This window comes from Oncorhynchus masou, unplaced genomic scaffold (assembly GCF_036934945.1).
Source record: "Oncorhynchus masou masou isolate Uvic2021 unplaced genomic scaffold, UVic_Omas_1.1 unplaced_scaffold_1114, whole genome shotgun sequence".
NCBI lineage: Eukaryota > Metazoa > Chordata > Actinopteri > Salmoniformes > Salmonidae > Oncorhynchus > Oncorhynchus masou.
This window is the reverse complement of record NW_027000869.1, coordinates 130,786-153,733: the sequence shown is the minus strand read 5'-3', so window position 1 is coordinate 153,733 and position 22,948 is coordinate 130,786. Positions and strand designations below refer to the sequence as shown.

General features: G+C 43.0%; 1 pseudogene; it reads left to right on the top strand.

Annotated features, from left to right (window-relative positions):
* Nucleotides 1-22,948, top strand: part of LOC135529195 (A disintegrin and metalloproteinase with thrombospondin motifs 14-like) — a 132,241-nt pseudogene that overhangs the window by 50,469 nt on the left and 58,824 nt on the right.

Here is a 22,948-nt window from a genome sequence, read left to right as displayed (position 1 = left end):
TCTGAGCCAGATTGACAGTGCTCTGACCCAATGAGAGTGGGGGACATTAAGGGTGGATAATCATATTTCAGTGGGGAGCGTTTCCACCCCCTCTGAAATACCCTCTTTCTCTATCCCTCTCTCCCTCTCCACCTCCTTCTGCTCTTTCTCTATCCCTCTCTCCCTCTCCACCTCTTCTCCATCTATCTCTCCCTCTCCACCTCCTTTTCCTCTTTCTCTATCTATCTCTCCCTCTCCACCTCCTTCTCCTCTTTCTCTATCGATCCCTCTCTCCCGCTCCACCTCCTTCTCCTCTTTCTCTATCTATCTCTCCCTCTCCACCTCCTTCTCCTCTTTCTCTATCGATCCCTCTCTCCCTCTCAACCTCCTTCTCCTCTTTCTCTATCTATCTCTCCCTCTCCACCTCCTTCTCCTCTTTCTCTATCGACCTCTCTCTCCCTCTCAACCTCCTTCTCTTCTTTCTCTATCGACCCCTCTCTCCCTCTCAACCTCCTTCTCCTCTTTCTCTATCTATCTCTCCCTCTCCACCTCCTTCTCTTCTTTCTCTATCGTTCCCTCTCCACCTCCTTCTCCTCTTTCTCTATCGACCCCTCTCTCCCTCTCCACCTCATTCTCCTCATTCTCTATCGATCCCTCCCTCCCTCTCCACCTCCTTCTCCTCTTTCTCTATCGATCCCTCTCTCCCTCTCCACCTCCTCCCCTTTCTCTATCGATCCCTCTCTCCCTCTCCACCTCCTTCTCCTCTTTCTCTATCGATCCCTCTCTGCCTCTCCACCTCCTTCTCCTCTGTCTCTATCGATCCCTCTCTCCCTCTCCACCTCCTTCTCCTCTTTCTCTATCGATCCCTCTCTCCCTCTCCACCTCCTTCTCCTCTTTCTCTATCGATCCCTCTCTCCTTCTCCACCTCCTTCTCCTCTTTCTCTATCGATCCCTCTCTCCCTCTCCACCTCCTTCTCCTCTTTCTCTATCGATCCCTCTCTGCCTCTCCACCTCCTTCTCCTCTGTCTCTATCGATCCCTCTCTCCCTCTCCACCTCCTTCTCCTCTTTCTCTATCGATCCCTCTCTGCCTCTCCACCTCCTTCTCCTCTGTCTCTATCGATCCCTCTCTCCCTCTCCACCTCCTTCTCCTCTTTCTCTATCGATCCCTCTCTCCCTCTCCACCTCCTTCTCCTCTTTCTCTATCGATCCCTCTCTCCCTCTCCACCTCCTTCTCCTCTTTCTCTATCGATCCCTCTCTCCCTCTCCACCTCCTTCTCCTCTTTCTCTATCGATCCCTCTCTCCCTCTCCACCTCCTTCTCCTCTTTCTCTATCGATCCCTCTCTCCTTCTCCACCTCCTTCTCCTCTTTCTCTATCGATCCCTCTCTCCCTCTCCACCTCCTTCTCCTCTTTCTCTATCGATCCCTCTCTCCCTCTCCACCTCCTTCTCCTTTGTCTCTGTCTCTCTTAATCATATTGCTTTTCGTCTTTAATTTTTTTTCATTGTTGAAGAAGCACCTAAATGTGTTGGTTTTACTTTGAACCATAAAGAAACATGATCATCAACTTCCACTGTCCTTCAAGAGCTGCTGAATTTCCTCTTAACTTGGATCCTCAAATCATGCATCTTGATTGGAGAGCGAGGTAGCAGCAGTGTTCCCCTCACTTTGCTCTCTGTCTGCACTAAACTGGCTTCTGGCTGCTTATTCCTTAGCCAGCACATCCCTGTCTCTGGTTGTCTGTGTCCCGGAGCGCTCAGAGCGTTTTGTTCCCGGAGCGCTCAGAGCGTTTTGTTCCCATAGCGTTCAGAGCGTTTTGTTCCCGGAGCGTTCAGAGCGCAGAAGCAGGGTTGATCCAGCATTCTGACCTCACAATGGCAGTCAAGCAGCCAAGCTAAGCATAAGTTAATTTTGTTTTTGTGTACAAGGAATTTTTGTTTTGTAATGTGATGTAAGCCCATGTGGGCTGTGTACCAGTAGGTGTATGACACTTAAATAAAATATATCTATCAAATATAACTGGCTAAAGTTATCTAGCTTGCTAACTCGCTACTACCATAAACTAATGGGAGAACAACTCACACCATTTGATTCGCCCTAGTGGACGGAGCTGGTTAGACCGTTTGAATGCATTTTATTTAACCTTTATTTAACTGGGAAAGTCAGTTAAGAGCAAATTCTTATTTACAATGACGGCCTACACCGGCCAAACCCGAACAACGCTGGGGCAATTGTGTGCCGCCCTATGGGACTCCCAATCATGGCATGTTGTGATACAGCCTAGAATCGATCGGTCTAAGGTACTGCAGTCTAAGCGATCTAAGGCACTGCATCTCAATGCTAGAGGCGTCACTACAGACCCTAGTTTGATTCCAGGCTGTATCACAGCCGGCCATCCCATAGGGACTCCCGACAATTGGCCCAGCGTGTCCGGGTTAGGGGAAGGTTTGGCCGGGGTAGGCCATCATTGTAAAATAATAATTTGTTCTTAAAGGACTTGACTATGTAACAGTCTAGCTTCCGTCCCTCCCCTCGCCTCAAACCAGGGACCCTCTGCACACATCAACAACTGACACCCACGAAGCATCGTTACCCATCGCGCCACAAAAGCCGCGGCCTTTGCAGAGCAAGGGGAACAACTACTTCAAGGTCTCAGAGCAAGTGACGTCACCGATTGAAACGCTATTAGCGTGCACCACCGCTAACTAGCTAGCCATTTCACATCGGTTACGCCTAGTTAAATAAAGGTTAAATAAAAAATATTAATATATTCTCCTCAAGCACAAGAACACTCTCCTGGCTGTTGCTGTAAAACAATAAATATGCCTCCCAAATGGTACTCTTTTCCCTATATAGTGTACTACCTTTCCCTATATAGTGTACTACCTTTCCCTTTATAGTGTACTACCTTTTGACCTAGGGATAGTGTACTACCTTTCCCTATATAACTAATAATTACGTTATAGTTTTACCTTTCCCATTAGCAGTACTACCTTTCCCTTTATAGGGCAACTTTAAGAATCAGTGCTTTCAACTCATAGTAGTACTACCTTTCCCTATATAGTGTACACGCTGATCCCTATATGCAGGTTAAACCAGTACTACCTTTCCCTTTATAGTGTAATACCTTTCCCTATATAATGATGATTAAACATATAGTGTACTACCTTTCCCATATGGTACTGTTAGCCTATATAGGGCCTTTCCCTATATAGTGTACTACCTTTCCCTATATAGTGTACTACCATTGGCTATAAAGTGACAGCAATGGAGTTCCCATAGTGCACAAACAGATCTATATAGGTACGTAGATTTTTCTGAAATAGTGTACTACCTTTCCCTATCAGTACCACCTTTCCTTATATAGTGTAACCTTTCCCTAGCCTATAGTGTACTACCTTTCCTTATATAGTGTACTACCTTTCCCTATATAGTGTACTACCATTCCCTATAAAGTGTACCACCTTCCTCTATATAGTGTACTACCTTTTATATGTGTACTACCTTTCCTTATATAGTGTACTACCTTTCTCTATATAGTGTACTACCTTTCCCTTAGTGTACAACCTTTCCCTACTATAGTGTCCTTCCATTCCCATATAGTGGCTACCTTTCCCTATATAGTGTACAACCTTTCCCTAGGTATAGTGTACTACCTTTCCCTTTATAGTACTACCTTTCCCTATATAGTGTACTCCATTCCCTTTATAGTTAAATTCCATATAGTGTACTTTTTTCCCTATATTGCTTTTCTATATAGTGTACTACCTTTCCCTTTATTGTACTACCTTTCCCTTTATAGTGTAATACCTTTTAATAGTGTACTGGACCTTTCCCTTTATGTGTAACTTTCCCTATATAGTGTACTACCTTTCCCTTTATATTGTACTGTTTCCTATAAGTGTAACCTTTCCCTATATAGTGTACTACCTTTCCCTATATAGTGTACTACCTTTCCCTATATAGTGTACTACCTTTCCCTATATAGTGTACTACCTTTCCCTTTATAGTGTACTACCTTCCCTATATAGTGTACTACCTTTCCCTATATAGTGTACTACCTTTCCCTATATAGTGTAGCTAGCCATTTTATGATAGTGTACATGGTCCTAGCATAGTATACTACCTTTCCCTATATGGTACTACCTTTCCCAACATGAGTGCATCATATAGTGTTTTCCTTTCCCTTATAGTGTACTACCTTCCCTATATAGTGTACTACCTATGTTCCCTATAAAGTGTATACCATCAGATCTACAAAGTACTGGTTTCCCTATATAGTGTACTAAAATGCTCTATATAGTGTACTACCTTTCCCTATATAGTGTACTACCTTTTCCCTATATAGTGTACTAGTTTCCTATAAAGTGTACTACCTTTAATTATATAGTGTACTACCTTTCCCTATATAGTGTACTACCTTTCCCTATATAGTGTACTACCTTTCATATAAAGATACTACCTTTCTCTATATAGTGTACTACCTTTCCCTATATAGTGTACTACCTTTCCCTATATAGTGTACTACCTTTCCCTATATAGTGTACTACTTTTGACCAGGGATGGTAGTACTTTAATAACTAATAATTACGTTATGTTTTAGTCATTGAGCAGATACTCTTATCCAGGGCAACTAAGAATCAGTGCTTTCAACTCAAGTAGCTAAAACAAGCACGCTGATCCCGATCATTGCAGGTTAAACCATTTTGAAAGTCATTATGTGCTGAATGAGCGCTAGTAAGAGTAATATTTGATTAAAACTGTGACACGATCCTATTAGCAGGTATGGTAGGCTGTTAGCCTAGGGCCTGCTGTTTGGGGTATCAAGATCCTTGTCGCTCATTGGCTTAACTAGGACAGCAATGGAGTTGGCACAAGCACAAACAGATCTGAGATCAGGCTCGTAGATTGTTTCTGAAATGAGAACAAACCTCTCTTCTTTCCTCAGTCCATCAGCCTGATCGAGCGTGGGAACCCGTCCCGTAGCCTGGAGCAGGTGTGTCGCTGGGCCAACACGCAGCAGCGCCGGGACCCCGATCATGCTGAGTACCATGACCATGCCATCTTCCTCACAAGGCAAGATTTTGGTCCCGCAGGTATGCAAGGTACTGTATTTCTCTCGATGAAGGCCTGTGCAGACTGATACCACAGATATCTCCTTCCATTCACAAGGGTTGGCTCCTTTCTAAGGCAGCTCAGGTAAGGTCTCTGGAAACTTGACAGACTTGGGGTCAGTTTCAACCAAGTCCATAACGGAAGTCAATTTAAATTCCAATTCCGGATTTTTGGGACTTATTGCTTTTCAATTGGAATTGGATTGTCAGTTTCCTTCCGGAATTCTTTTAATAGTGAAGACTGGACCTCAACCATGATGGGTTGGGAAGCAGGCAGCTGCTGCTGTGGTCCAGAAATGGCCCATCCCAAGTGGCACCCTATTCCCTATATGGGTGGGACTACTTGTGACCAGAACCCAATGGGCCCTGGCTTAAAGTAGTGCATAAAGGAAACAGGGAGCCATTTTGTGATGCTGACATGGTCCTGAGCATGTCTACATCTGCCAGTGGTGACCTCACACAACACTGAGTACATCATTGAGTATTTTCCAACCCTTTGCTGACTGACTGGGCATTGGTGCCAACCTATGTTTCCAAAAATACCATCAGATCAACAAAGTAATGGTTTCTGGCATGTTGGGACTGGCCTCTTCATGAAAATGCTCATAACAGGTTTGATTTCTCTTAAGGCATTGTTTATGGTTTGGGACTGGTAACTTATAATTTAAAGAGAAATAAAAGGCCCATCTCTAAGTGCACTGTGGGATGGGTTACAACTCATCTAAGATCATCTTTACGGTTTGAATCAATGTGCCATAACAGGCCCATCTCTAAGGACAAGTGAATGGAATGGGACATGTTGACTTTAATACACAAAGACTTGAAATCGTTTAAAGACAAAAGAATGTAAGTACTACAACATCTCTGTTCTCTCTCTCTATGGAGGACCTCTACAGGGAACACTTCAAGTTCAAGGTTAAAAGTGTTTGAAAATTATCTCTAAGTATATTACTTAGGATGGGTTATAAAATGGCCATCTTCATTACATGGCCATAACATTTTGGAACAAGATCTGTACAGTTGTTTTCTGCGTGGGATGGGTTGAGACTTTTTGTTCACTCTTCAACTTTGGTCAAACAAACCCTTGCTACCCTCTTTTAAGTTCACTGTGGGATATTGACTTTTGACTTTGATTTAACTTTGATGTCATGTTTAACAGGAGTCAGAAGGCACGTGGGATGGGTTGGGACTGCAGCCAGCTTGTTATGGCCATAACAGGCCCGTCTCTAAGGCACTGTGGGATGGGTTGGGACTGGCCTCTTCAACTATGGCCATAACAGGCCCGTCTCTAAGGCACTGTGGGATGGGTTGGGACTGGCTTCTTCAACTATGGCCATAACAGGCCCATCTCTAAGGCACTGTGGGATGGGTTGGGACTGGCCTCTTCAACTATGGCCATAACAGGCCCGTCTCTAAGGCACCGTGGGATGGGTTGGGACTGGCCTCTTCAACTATGGCCATAACAGGCCCATCTCTAAGGCACCGTGGGATGGGTTGGGACTGGCCTCTTCAACTATGGCCATAACAGGCCCATCTCTAAGGCACTGTGGGATGGGTTGGGACTGGCCTCTTCAACTATGGCCATAACAGGCCCGTCTCTAAGGCACTGTGGGATGGGTTGGGACTGGCCTCTTCAACTATGGCCATAACAGGCCCATCTCTAAGGCACTGTGGGATGGGTTGGGACTGGCCTCTTCAACTATGGCCATAACAGGCCCATCTCTAAGGCACCTGTGGGATGGGTTGGGACTGGCCTCTTCAACTATGGCCATAACAGGCCCGTCTCTAAGGCACTGTGGGATGGGTTGGGACTGGCCTCTTCAACTATGGCCATAACAGGCCCATCTCTAAGGCACTGTGGGATGGGTTGGGACTGGCCTCTTCAACTATGGCCATAACAGGCCTGTCTCTAAGGCACTGTGGGATGGGTTGGGACTGGCCTCTTCAACTATGGCCATAACAGGCCCATCTCTAAGGCACTGTGGGATGGGTTGGGACTGGCCTCTTCAACTATGGCCATAACAGGCCCGTCTCTAAGGCACTGTGGGATGGGTTGGGACTGGCCTCTTCAACTATGGCCATAACAGGCCCGTCTCTAAGGCACTGTGGGATGGGTTGGGACTGGCCTCTTCAACTATGGCCATAACAGGCCCGTCTCTAAGGCACTGTGGGATGGGTTGGGACTGGCCTCTTCAACTATGGCCATAACAGGCCCGTCTCTAAGGCACTGTGGGATGGGTTGGGACTGGCCTCTTCAACTTTGGCCATAACAGGCCCGTCTCTAAGGTACCGTGGGATGGGTTGGGACTGGCCTCTTCAACTATGGCCATAACAGACCCATCTCTAAGGTACCGTGGGATGGGTTGGGACTGGCCTCTTCAACTAGGGAACAACCTTCCAGTCTTAGGAGTAAACATCACACTCTGTTGCCAGAATTTTATGATGACTTGGAGGATTTTACACCCAAATACAGACCGCGGGACCTGAGAGGAAACTCCTATTTATAACGAGTCAGCAAAAATAAATACCTGGAAACGGTCCAGAATCTAGGTACCGCTTTATTTTAAACTTTAATATCTTAAATCTTAACATCTCAATGCAATTCTGATGAGATTAATGAGGGAAAAAAAGATTTTGTTGTTGAATGTATGTGATTGTTCTCTCACTGTAGCAGTAACTACTGACAGGTATGTTGAATGTATGTGATTGTCATGTAGCAGTAACTACTGACAGGTATGTTGAATGTATGTGATTGTCACTGTAGCAGTAACCACTGACAGGTATGTTGAATGTATGTGAATGTCCTCTCACTGTAGCAGTAACTACTGACAGGTATGTTGAATGTATGTGATTGTCACTGTAGCAGCAACTACTGACAGGTATGTTGAATGTATGTGATTGTTCTCTCACTGTAGCAGTAACTACTGACAGGTATGTTGAATGTATGTGATTGTCACTGTAGCAGTAACTACTGACAGGTATGTTGAATGTATGTGATTGTCCTCTCACTGTAGCAGTAACTACTGACAGGTATGTTGAATGTATGTGATTGTCCTCTCACTGTAGCAGTAACTACTGACAGGTATGTTGAATGTATGTGATTGTCCTCTCACTGTAGCAGTAACTACTGACAGGTATGTTGAATGTATGTGATTGTCCCTCACTGTAGCAGTAACTACTGACAGGTATGTTGAATGTATGTGATTGTCACTGTAGCAGTAACTACTGACAGGTATGTTGAATGTCTGTGATTCTCACTATAGCAGTAACTACTGACAGGTATGTTGAATGTATGTGATTGTCACTGTAGCAGTAACTACTGACAGGTATGTTGAATGTATGTGATTGTCCTCTCACTGTAGCAGAAACTACTGACAGGTATGTTGAATGTATGTGATTGTCACTGTAGCAGTAACTACTGACAGGTATGTTGAATGTATGTGATTGTTCTCTCACTGTAGCAGTAACTACTGACAGGTATGTTGAATGTATGTGATTGTCACTGTAGCAGTAACTACTGACAGGCATGTTGAATGTATGTGATTGTTCTCTCACTGTAGCAGTAACTACTGACAGGTATGTTGAATGTATGTGATTGTCACTGAGCAGTAACTACTGACAGGTATGTTGAATGTATGTGATTGTCACTGAGCAGTAACTACTGACAGGTATGTTGAATGTTTGTGATTGTCACTGTAGCATTAACCACTGACAGGTATGTTGAATGTATGTGATTGTTCTCTCACTGGCAGTAACTACTGACAGGTATGTTGAATGCATGTGATTGTCACTGTAGCAGTAACTACTGACAGGTATGTTGAATGTATGTGATTGTCCTCTTCACTGTAGCAGTAACTACTGACAGGTATGTTGAATGTATGTGATTGTTTGGGACTGTAGCAGTAACTACTGACAGGTATGTTGAATGCATGTGATTGTCACTGTAGCAGTAACTACTGACAGGTATGTTGAATGTATGGGATTGTCCTCTCACTATAGCAGTAACTACTGACAGGCATGTTGAATGTATGTGATTGTCCTCTCACTGTGGCAGTAACTACTGACAGGCCCATGTTGAATGTATGTGATTGTCACTGTAGCATTAACCACTGACAGGTATGTTGAATGTATGGATTGTCACTGAGCAGTAACTACTGACAGGTATGTTGAATGTATGTGATTGTCACAGAGCAGTAACTACTGACAGGTATGTTGAATGTTTGTGATTGTCACTGTAGCATTAACCACTGACAGGTATGTTGAATGTATGTGATTGTTTCTCACTGTAGCAGTAACTACTGACAGGTATGTTGAATGCATGTGATTGTCACTGTAGCAGTAACTACTGACAGGTATGTTGAATGTATGTGATTGTCATCTCTCACTGTAGCAGTAACTACTGACAGGTATGTTGAATGTATGTGATTGTTCCTCATCTCTAGCAGTAACACTGACAGGTATGTTGAATGCATGTGATTGTCACTAGCAGTAACTACTGACAGGTATGTTGAATGTATGTGATTGTCCTCTCACTAAGGCAGTAACTACTGACAGGTATGTTGAATGTATGTGATTGTCCTCTTCACTGTAGCAGTAACTAGGACAGGCATGTTGAATGTATGGGATTGTTCTTCACTGTAGCAGTAACTACTGACAGGTATGTTGAATGTATGTGATTGTCACTGTAGCAGGATGACAGGTATGTTGAATGTATGTGATTGTCACTGTAGCATTAACTACTGACAGGTATGTTGAATGTATGTGGGTCCTGATGTGGTTGGGAGCATGGCGCTTCAACTATGGCCAACAGCCAAGGTCGTGGGATCGGTTCCCGCTGGGGCCACCCATATGTAAAAAGTAGTGGCCCCAGCCGACTTGTAAGTCGCTTAGGAGTAAAATCACACTCTGCTAAATGGGATATATTATTATTATTATATTATGTGATTGTCACTGTAGCATTAACTACTGACAGGTATGTTGAATGTATGTGATTGTCACTGTAGCAGTAACTACTGACAGGTATGTTGAATGTATGTGATTGTCCTCTCACTGTAGCAGTAACTACTGACAGGCATGTTGAATGTATGTGATTGTCACTGTATTTTAACCACTGACAGGTATGTTGAATGTATGTGATTGTCACTGTAGCATTAACTACTGACAGGTATGTTGAATGTATGTGATTGTCACTGTAAGTAACTACTGACAGGTATGTTGAATGTATGTGATTGTCACTGTAGCAGTAACTACTGACAGGTATGTTGAATGTATGTGATTGTCACTGTAGCAGTAACTACTGACAGGTATGTTGAATGTATGTGATTGTCCTCTCACTGTAGCAGTAACTACTGACAGGCATGTTGAATGTATGTGATTGTCACTGTAGCATTAACCACTGACAGGTATGTTGAATGTATGTGATTGTCACTGAGCAGTAACTACTGACAGGTATGTTGAATGTATGTGATTGTCACTGAGCAGTAACCACTGACAGGTATGTTGAATGTATGTGATTGTCACTGTAGCAGTAACTACTGACAGGTATGTTGAATGTATGTGATTGTCACTGTAGCAGTAACTACTGACAGGTATGTTGAATGTATGTGATTGTTCTCTCACTGTAGCAGTAACTACTGACAGGTATGTTGAATGTGTGTGATTGTCACTGTAGCAGTAACTACTGACAGGTATGTTGAATGTATGTGATTGTTCTCTCACTGTAGCAGTAACTACTGACAGGTATGTTGAATGTATGTGATTGTCCTCTCACTGTAGCAGTAACTACTGACAGGTATGTTGAATGTATGTGATTGTCCTCTCACTGTAGCAGTAACTACTGACAGGTATGTTGAATGTATGTGATTGTCACTGTAGCAGTAACCACTGACAGGCATGTTGAGTGATTTATCCATAGGATCTGTGTCATTTATGATACTATATACTGTATCTCTCGAGTGGCACAGCGGTCTAAGGCACTGCATCTCAGTGCTTAAGGCTTCACTACAGACACCCTGGTTCTAATCCAAGGCTGTATCAAAACCAGCCGTGATTGAGCGGCACACAATTGGCCCAGCGTCGTCCGGTTTTGGCCGGTGTAGGCCGTCATAGTAAATAGAATTTGTTCTAAACTGACTTGCCTCAATTAAATAAATACAAATATCTACACTACTGACTCATGTCATCCTCTCATATCATTAATGGAATATATAGGTGTGATTTATACTGAACAAAAATATATAAACACAACATGAATGTCCACCAGAGCTGTTGCCAGAGAACGTAATGTTAATTTCTCTACCATAAGCCGCTTTCAATGTTGTTTTAGAGATTTACTTCCAACCGGCCTCACAATCGCAGAGCACGTGTAACCATGGCAGCCGAGGACCTCCACACATCCAGCTTCTTCACCTGTGGGATTGTCTGAAACCGAATAATTTCTGCACAAACTGTCAGAAAGCGTCTCAGGGAAGCTCAACTGCGTGCTCATCTTCCTCACCAGGGTCTTGACCTGATTGCAGTGGTCGAAAGCTCACCTTTAATGGCCACTGGCACGCTGGAGAAGTGTGCTCTTCGTGGATGAATCCCGGTTTCAACTGTACAGGGCAGATGGTAGACAGTATGTATGGCATCGTGTGGGCGAGCGGTTTGCTGATGTCAACGTTGTGAACAGAGTGCCCCATGGTGGCGATGGGGTTATGGTATAGGCAGGCAGGCATAAGCTACAGACAATGAACACAATTGCATTTTATCAATGGCAATTTGAATGCACAGAGATAATGTGATGAGATCCTGGGGCCCATTGTTGTGCCATTCATCCACCACCATTCACCTCATGTTTCAGCATGATAATGCACAGCCCCATGTCACAAGGATCTGGACACAATTCCTGGAAGCTGAAAATGTCCCAGTTCTTCCCTGGCCTGCATACTCACCAGACATGTCACCACCCATTGAGCATGTTTGGGATGCTCTGGGTTGACGTGTTCCCGTTCTTGCCAATATCCAGCAACTTGGCACATCCGTTGAAGAGGAGTGGGACAGCATTCCACAGCCCACAATCAACAGCCTGATCAACTCTATGTGGAGGAGATGTATCTGTATTCCCAGTCATGTGAAATCCATAGGTTAGGGCGGCAGGGTAGCCTAGTGGTTAGAGTGTTGGACTAGTAACTGGAAGGTTGCAAGGTTGCAAGTTCAAATCCCCAAGCTGACAAGGTAAAAATCTGTCGTTCTGCCCCTGAACAGGTAGTTAACCCACTGTTCCTAGACCAGTTAACCCACTGTTCCTAGACCAGTTAACCCACTGTTCCTAGGCCGTCATTGAAAATAAGAATTTGTTCTTAACTGACTTGCCTAGTTGAATAAAGGTAAAATTAATGTATTTCAAATGACGGAATTCCTTATATGAAGTGTAACCCAGTAAAATGTTGCGTTTACATTTTTGTTCAGTGTATAACTATAACTAATGTTCTATAGCTACTGTACCATAGCTACTGCACTATTGCTACTATACCATAGCTACTGCACTATAGCTACTGTACCATAGCTACTGCACTATAGCTACTGTACCATAGCTACTGCACTATAGCTACTGTTCTATAGCTACTGCACTATAGCTGCTATACTATAGCTACTGCACTATAGCTACTGTTCTATAGCTACTGCACTATAGCTACTATACCATAGCTACTGCACTATAGCTACTGTTCTATAGCTACTGCACTATAGCTACTGTACCATAGCTACTGCACTATAGCTACTGCACTATAGCTACTGTTCTATAGCTACTGCACTATAGCTACTGCACTATAGCTACTGTTCTATAGCTACTGTATCATAGCTACTGCACTATAGCTACTGTACCATAGCTACTGTACCATAGCTACTGTACCATAGCTATTGCACTATAGCTACTGTACCATAGCTACTGCACTATAGCTACTGTACCATAGCTACTGAACTATAGCTACTGTACCATAGCTACTGCAGTATAGCTACTATACCTACTGCAACTTTTCTTATACTCCTCCATGCCAAGCTCACCATGGCTTTTTCATGGGAATGTATATAGTCTCCATTCTCTTGAATATCTTTTATCTGTCTTCAGATAAAGGGCTCAGCTAGCGCATCTCCATTGCTTTCCTGTTGTGCCATTTTGCTTGCAGCATTTAAATAGGTGATGAGCGACTCAACTATTATGGAAGAAGAAACACCATCAATCATTCTAACTAAGTAGAACTAAGTCTAACTAAGCCATTCTAACTAAGTAGAACTAAGTCTAACTAAACCATTCTAACTAAGTCTAACTAAACCATTCTAACTAAGTAGAACTAAGTCTAACTAAACCATTCTAACTAAGTACAACTAAGCCAGTTTAACTAAGCCATTCAAACTAAGTCTAACTAAGCCAGTCTAACTAAGCCAGTCTAACTAAGCCAGTCTAACTAAGCCAGTCTTAACTAAGCCAGTCTAACTAAGCCATTCTAACTAAGTAGAACTAAGTCTAACTAAACCATTCTAACTAAGTCTAACTAAACCATTCTAACTAAGTAGAACTAAGTCTAACTAAACCATTCTAACTAAGTACAACTAAGCCAGTCTTAACTAAGCCAGTCTAACTAAGTCTAACTAAGCCAGTCTAACTAAGCCAGTCTAACTAAGCAATTGTAACTAAGTAGAACTAAGTCTAACTAAGCCATTCTAACTAAGTACAACTAAGCCTAACTAACCATTCTAATTTGATATAACTATATAACCATTTGACCATTTGATAGAACTACATAACCATTATAACATAACCATCTGACCATTTGATAGAACTACATAGCCATTATAACATAACCATCTGATATAACTACATAACCATTATAACATAACCATCTGATATAACTACATAACCATTATAACATAACATCTGACCATCTGATAGAACTACATAACCATTATAACATGACCATCTGATATAACTACATAACCATTATAACATAACCATCTAACGATCTGATATAACTACATAACCATTATATATATTAACTACATAACCATTATAACATAACCATCTGATATAACTACATAACCATTATAACATAACATCTGACCATCTGATATAACTACATAACCATTATAACATAACCATCTGATATAACTACATAACCATTATAACATGACCATCTGATAGAACTACATAACCATTATAACATAAACCATCTGATATAACTACATAACCATTATAACATAACCATCTGATATAACTATATAACCATTATAACATAACCATCTGATATAACTACATAACCATTTTAACATAACCATCTGATATAGCTACATAACCATTATAACATAACTACATAACCATTATAACATAACTACATAACCATTATAACATAACCATCTGATATAACTACATAACCATTATAACATAACTACATAACCATTATAGCAACTACATAACCATTATAACATAACTACATAACCATTATAACATAACCATCTGACCATCTGATAGAACTACATAACCATAGGATGCCACCATGTTCCTTGTAGTTCTTTGCCATTATGCAGAGCTAGATGAAATAACGCCATTACAACCACATTACAACCAGAACTGGTTCAAATCTGGCTATTGTGACATCATTGCAACTAGGTTCTAGCTCATCACCATTATAGTACGTGTCCCAAATGGTACTCCATTCACTATGTAGTTCACTACTTTGGACCAGGGCCAATAGAGCTCTAGTCCAAAAAAAGTAGTCCTCTATATAGGGAATAGATTGGCATTTGGGACATGGCCAACTGAAGCAGCCCCGATCATCAATATCTGTCTGTGTCTGCATTTTCTACTTTTTACCTGCATGCCATAACATAACCATGGTCTTCACATGGTCAGAGAGCAGGACCATTTGTTTCAGCAACAAACCCCCATTTGAACCAAACAAAACGCTCAGCTCATCTGGATCGCTGCACATCTCTTGATCGAGTATAGTAGTTATGTATAGTATAGTAGTCATGTATAGTATAGTAGTTATATATAGTGTATAGTAGTTATGTATAGTATAGTAGTTATGTATAGTATAGTAGTTATATATAGTGTATAGTAGTTATGTATAGTATAGTCGTTATGTATAGTGTATAGTAGTTATGTATAGTATAGTAGTTATGTATAGTATAGTAGTAAGTGTATAGTATAGTAGTTATGTATAGTATAGTAGTTATGTATAATATAGTAGTTATATATAGTGTGGAGTAGTTATGTATAGTATAGTAGTAAGTGTATAGTATAGTATTAAGTATATAGTATAGTAGTTATATATAGTATATAGTAGTTATGTATAGTATAGTAGTTATATATAGGGTATAGTAGTTATGTGTGGGTATAGTAGTAAGTGTATAGTATAGTAGTTATGTAATATCTGTCTGGATAAGAGCGTCTGCTAAATGACTTAAATGTAAATGTAATGTATAGTATAGTAGTTATGTATAGTTTAGTAGTAAGTGTATAGTATAGTAGTAAGTATATAGTATAGTAGTTATATATAGTGTATAGTAGTTATGTACAGTATAGTAGTTATGTATAGTATAGTAGTAAGTATATAGTATAGTAGTTATATGTAGTGTATAGTAGTTAGTATGTAGTATAGAAGTTATATATAGTATATAATATAGTAGTTAATATATAGTATAGTAGTTATATATAGTGTATAGTGGTTTTATATATAGTATACAGTATAGCACTTATGTATAGTATATAGTGTAGTACCTATGTATAGTATAGTAGTTATATATAGTATAGTAGTTATTTATAGTGTATAGTAGTTTTATACATAGTATACAGTATAGCACTTATGTATAGTATATAGTATAGTGCGTATGTATAGTATAGTAGTTATTTATAGTATATAGTATTGTATTCATGTGTCCTTTGTGCTTTGTGTTTAAATATGTGTCATTACTGTATTGTTGGGTTATATTATACGGTTGTGTTTGGTTTTAATAACAAGCTTGTGTTGGTCTGTCTGTGCTGCGTTTAACAAAATGCTTTCAAGCTTACTGTCTATTTCAGTAGATAGAGGAGGAATGTAGACACAAGCAAGTACACAGACAAAATCTTCAGGCCTTTCTCAAAGTTTGACAATTTTTCAATTTTGTATCGTAGCATCATTTCCTGCCTTGAGGCATTTCCTGATTATTGACACAGTATATTTTTAAAGGGTATTTTACTCATCTGTTCAGCAGCACGTATCAGCTAACAACAGAGAGGTGTACTTACTGCTATCAACAACAAACTGCTCATTGGACACAAATCAGAACAACCACTATGGAAATGGAACAGAGACTATAAAGCAAGTCTTCTTCATGTGCATCTGTCCCAGATGGCACACTATTCCCTATGATGCGCACTATGGTCCCTGGTCAAAAGGAGTGTACTATATAGGGAACAGGGTGGCATTTGGGACTGAGCCACACATGAAGACGACATGCTTTATATACAGTAATCTGTGTTCATTTCCACATTCGTTGTTCTGATTTGTATTCCAATTAGTAGTTCTTTGTTAATTGCAGTAGGTATATGTCAGACACTATAATTATAATAGCATTGGCTCTGTTGGAATAATTCATCATTTTCTCTTATGTAAAAAAAAAAAAAAAAAACACACAAAGAACACTTAGAGCTGAAGTCAATCCAACATCCCGTGTTAGCAGCAATGTTGACGCAGTAGCTTTGTTTACACAACTCCTACCTGTAAACATGTGCGTGCATTCTGAGAATTCTGACAACTAGAGGTACCAGGAGAATATACCTGCTATTTCACATGTACACAAAACTATTGCAAAATGCAATAGATACTTTATATGCCTCTTGACCGGTTGTCGTTGCAACTAGAAATGTGTTCTTTAATTGGCCTCCCTGTCGATGAAGTGCTGTACATATAATAATATATATATATAATATATATAAATAAATAAATTAGATTTTGATTTGATTTGAAGTCGACCACTGATCAAGATATTAATGTTTGATTTATGTATGATTTACTAGATACATTGGTATTGAAGACGTCTCCCGAAACACAGACAGACATCTAAAAGCAGGCCGACCTAGTCTCACCTTAATCCATCCCTACCACATCATCATAACCGTGGTTTGATCAGAGCCTGAGAGAGGCATATGTACCCAGACCTGGGTTAAAGTAATATTTGCTTTTAATTCTAATACTTTAAGCACCACGTTTAGTCTGCCTGGAGTGCCAGGTGGGCGGAGTTTTGTGCTTGTGCATCTATTCCATTGGTTCCATAGCGCCAGGCATGCTCAATCAAGCCCAGCTGAAGTATTTCAAATGGTTTCAAGTAGTATTTGAACCCAGGTGTGATGTAACAGCCATTACAACCCTTCATCTCTGCCTAGCGGTTTGTTATCAGTGCCCGTGTGTGTGTGTGTGTGATCTGTGTTGCCTAGGTTACGCCCCGGTGACAGGCATGTGCCACCCTCTGAGGAGCTGCACTCTGAACCACGAGGATGGATTCTCCTCGGCCTTCGTGGTGGCGCACGAGACCGGACATGTGTAAGTCATCGCAGCACACAGGCTGCGTCACAAGTGGCGCCCTCTTCCCTGTTGTTCACTACTGTTGTCCCAAGTGGCACCCTCTTCCCTGTTGTTCACTACTGTTGACCCAAGTGGCGCCCTCTTCCCTGTTGTTCACTACTGTTGTCCCAAGTGGCGCCCTCTTCCCTGTTGTTCACTACTGTTGACCCAAGTGGCACCCTCTTCCCTGTTGTTCACTACTGTTGTCCCAAGTGGCGCCCTCTTCCCTGTTGTTCACTACTGTTGACCCAAGTGGCACCCTCTTCCCTGTTGTTCACTACTGTTGACCCAAGTGGCACCCTCTTCCCTGTTGTTCACTACTGTTGACCCAAGTGGCACCCTCTTCCCTGTTGTTCACTACTGTTGTCCCAAGTGGCGCCCTCTTCCCTGTTGTTCACTACTGTTGTCCCAAGTGGCGCCCTCTTCCCTGTTGTTCACTACTGTTGACCCAAGTGGCACCCTCTTCCCTGTTGTTCACTACTGTTGACCCAAGTGGCGCCCTCTTCCCTGTTGTTCACTACTGTTGACCCAAGTGGCGCCCTCTTCCCTGTTGTTCACTACTGTTGTCCCAAGTGGCGCCCTCCTCCCTGTTGTTCACTACTGTTGACCCAAGTGGCACCCTGTTCCCTGTTGTTCACTACTGTTGACCCAAGTGGCGCCCTCTTCCCTGTTGTTCACTACTGTTGACCCAAGTGGCACCCTCTTCCCTGTTGTTCACTACTGTTGTCCCAAGTGGCGCCCTCTTCCCTGTAAATACACTACTGTTGTCCCAAGTGGCGCCCTCTTCCCTGTTGTTCACTACTGTTGACCCAAGTGGCACCCTCTTCCCTGTTGTTCACTACTGTTGACCCAAGTGGCGCCCTCTTCCCTGTTGTTCACTACTGTTGACCCAAGTGGCACCCTCTTCCCTGTTGTTCACTACTGTTGACCCAAGTGGCGCCCTCTTCCCTGTTGTTCACTACTGTTGACCCAAGTGGCACCCTCTTCCCTGTTGTTCACTACTGTTGACCCAAGTGGCACCCTGTTCCCTGTTGTTCACTACTGTTGTCCCAAGTGGCACCCTCTTCCATGTTGTTCACTACTGTTGTCCCAAGTGGCGCCCTCTTCCCTGTTGTTCCCTACTGTTGTCCCAAGTGGCACCCTCCTCCCTGTTGTTCACTACTGTTGACCCAAGTGACACCCTCTTCCCAGTTGTTCACTACTGTTGATCCAAGTGGCACCCTCTTCCCTGTTGTTCACTACTGTTGTCCCAAGTGGCGCCCTCTTCCCTGTTGTTCACTACTGTCGTCCCAAGTGGCGCCCTCTTCCCTGTTGTTCACTACTGTTGTCCCAAGTGGCGCCCTCTTCCCTGTTGTTCACTACTGTTGACCCAAGTGGCGCCCTCTTCCCTGTTGTTCACTACTGTTGTCCCAAGTGGCTCCCTCTTCCCTGTTGTTCACTACTGTTGTCCCAAGTGGCGCCCTCTTCCCTGTTGTTCACTACTGTTGTCCCAAGTGGTGCCCTCTTCCCTGTTGTTCACTACTGTTGACCCAAGTGGCACCCTCTTCCCTGTTGTTCACTACTGTTGACCCAAGTGGCACCCTCTTCCCTGTTGTTCACTACTGTTGTCCCAAGTGGCGCCCTCTTCCCTGTTGTTCACTACTGTTGTCCCAAGTGGCGCCCTCTTCCCTGTTGTTCACTACTGTTGACCCAAGTGGCGCCCTCTTCCCTGTTGTTCACTACTGTTGTCCCAAGTGGCGCCCTCTTCCCTGTTGTTCACTACTGTTGACCCAAGTGGCACCCTCTTCCCTGTTGTACACTACTGTTGACCCAAGTGGCGCCCTCTTCCCTGTTGTTCACTACTGTTGTCCCAAGTGGCGCCCTCTTCCCTGTTGTTCACTACTGTTGTCCCAAGTGGCGCCCTCTTCCCTGTTGTTCACTACTGTTGTCCCAAGTGGCACCCTCTTCCCTGTTGTTCACTACTGTTGTCCCAAGTGGCACCCTCTTCCCTGTTGTTCACTACTGTTGTCCCAAGTGGCGCCCTCTTCCCTGTTGTCCACTACTGTTGTCCCAAGTGGCGCCCTCTTCCCTGTTGTTCACTACTGTTGTCCCAAGTGGCGCCCTCTTCCCTATTGTTCACTACTGTTGTCCCAAGTGGCGCCCTCTTCCCTGTTGTTCACTACTGTTGACCCAAGTGGCGCCCTCTTCCCTGTTGTTCACTACTGTTGACCCAAGTGGCACCCTCTTCCCTGTTGTTCACTACTGTTGACCCAAGTGGCACCCTCTTCCCTGTTGTTCACTACTGTTGACCCAAGTGGCACCCTCTTCCCTGTTGTTCACTACTGTTGTCCCTAGTTGCACCCTCTTCCCTGTTGTTCACTACTGTTGCCAAGTGGCGCCCTCTTCCCTGTTGTTCACTACTGTTGACCCAAGTGGCACCCTCTTCCCTGTTGTTCACTACTGTTGACCCAAGTGGCACCCTCTTCCCTGTTGTTCACTACTGTTGACCCAAGTGGCACCCTCTTCCCTGTTGTTCACTACTGTTGACCCAAGTGGCACCCTCTTCCCTGTTGTTCACTACTGTTGTCCCAAGTTGCACCCTCTTCCCTGTTGTTCACTACTGTTGCCAAGTGGCGCCCTCTTCCCTGTTGTTCACTACTGTTGACCCAAGTGGCACCCTCTTCCCTGTTGTTCACTACTGTTGACCCAAGTGGCACCCTCTTCCCTGTTGTTCACTACTGTTGACCCAAGTGGCACCCTCTTCCCTGTTGTTCACTACTGTTGACCCAAGTGGCACCCTCTTCCCTGTTGTTCACTACTGTTGTCCCAAGTGGCACCCTCTTCCCTGTTGTTCACTACTGTTGACCCAAGTGGCACCCTCTTCCCTGTTGTTCACTACTGTTGACCCAAGTGGCACCCTCTTCCCTGTTGTTCACTACTGTTGTCCCAAGTGGCGCCCTCTTCCCTGTTGTTCACTACTGTTGACCCAAGTGGCACCCTCTTCCCTGTTGTTCACTACTGTTGTCCCAAGTGGCGCCCTCTTCCCTGTTGTTCACTACTGTTGTCCCAAGTGGCACCCTCTTCCCTGTTGTTCACTACTGTTGTCCCAAGTGGCGCCCTCTTCCCTGTTGTTCACTACTGTTGACCCAAGTGGCACCCTCTTCCCTGTTGTTCACTATTGTTGTCCCTAGTGGCGCCCTCCTCCCCTGTGTTCACTACTGTTGACCAGGGTCCTACGGGACCTATGAGCCCCATAGCTTGAAGAAATTAAAGGAATACAAGCAAAGCGCTGCGTGTGTGTGTGTGTGTGTGTGGGGGGGGGTTCTCTGCACTGCAAGGGAAGTAGGCTGCCATTGGGAACAGAAACATGGACACAGCTGGTAAACACAGAACTTAGACACACTCCAGATGGGGGGCGATTTGCATTTCCTGTCGGTCTATTCAGGAAGTCAATTGGAATCCTAGTTATTTTCTTTCAAGTTTATCATCGAATAATTAACCTGCAACAACTATATGTGTGACTGCTTTTCCAATTATACATTGACTGAATTACACGTTGACTGAATTACACGTTGACTGAATTACACGTTGACTGAATTACACGTTGACTGAATTACACGTTGACTGAATTACACATTGACTGAATTACACGTTGACTGAATTACACGTTGACTGAATTACACGTTGACTGAATTACACGTTGACTGAATTACACGTTGACTGAATTACACGTTGACTGAATTACACGTTGACTGAATTACACGTTGACTGAATTACACGTTGACTGAATTACACGTTGACTGAATTACACGTTGACTGAATTACACATTGACTGAATTACTTTTTGACTGAATTACACATTGACTGAATTACACAGACTGTAAATCCACCTTGCTGTTAGTTTTGACTTTCCTGTTACTGTTACTATATATATACAGTGCCTTGCGAAAGTATTCGGCCCCCTTGAACTTTGCGACCTTTTGCCACATTTCAGGCTTCAAACATAAAGATATAAAACTGTATTTTTTTGTGAAGAATCAACAACAAGTGGGACACAATCATGAAGTGGAACGACATTTATTGGATATTTCAAACTTTTTTAACAAATCAAAAACTGAAAAATTGGGCATGCAAAATTATTCAGCCCCTTTACTTTCAGTGCAGCAAACTCTCTCCAGAAGTTCAGTGAGGATCTCTGAATGATCCAATGTTGACCTAAATGACCAATTATGATAAATACAATCCACCTGTGTGTAATCAAGTCTCCGTATAAATGCACCTGCACTGTGATAGTCTCAGAGGTCCGTTAAAAGCGCAGAGAGCATCATGAAGAACAAGGAACACACCAGGCAGGTCCAAGATACTGTTGTGAAGAAGTTTAAAGCCGGATTTGGATACAAAAAGATTTCCCAAGCTTTAAACATCCCAAGGAGCACTGTGCAAGCGATAATATTGAAATGGAAGGAGTATCAGACCACTGCAAATCTACCAAGACCTGGCCGTCCCTCTAAACTTTCAGCTCATACAAGGAGAAGACTGATCAGAGATGCAGCCAAGAGGCCCATGATCACTCTGGATGAACTGCAGCTGAGGTGGGAGACTGTCCATAGGACAACAATCAGTTGTATATTGCACAAATCTGGCCTTTATGGAAGAGTGGCAAGAAGAAAGCCATTTCTTAAAGATATCCATAAAAAGTGTAGTTTAAAGTTTGCCACAAGCCACCTGGGAGACACACCAAACATGTGGAAGAAGGTGCTCTGGTCACGTTATGTTTGACGTAAAAGCAACACAGCTCATCACCCTGAACACACCATACCCACTGTCAAACATGGTGGTGGCAGCATCATGGTTTGGGCCTGCTTTTCTTCAGCAGGGACAGGGAAGATGGTTAAAATTGATGGGAAGATGGATGGAGCCAAATACAGGACCATTCTGGAAGAAAACCTGATGGAGTCTGCAAAAGACCTGAGACTGGGACGGAGATTTGTCTTCCAACAAGACAATGATCCAAAACATAAAGCAAAATCTACAATGGAATGGTTAAAAAATAAACATATCCAGGTGATAGAATGGCCAAGTCAAAGTCCAGACCTGAATCCAATCGAGAATCTGTGGAAAGAACTGAAAACTGCTGTTCACAAATTCTCTCCATCCAACCTCACAGCTCGAGCTGTTTTGCAAGGAGGAATGGGAAAGAATTTCAGTCTCTCGATGTGCAAAACTGATAGAGACATACCCCAAGCGACTTACAGCTGTAATCGCAGCAAAAGGTGGCGCTACAAAGTATTAACTT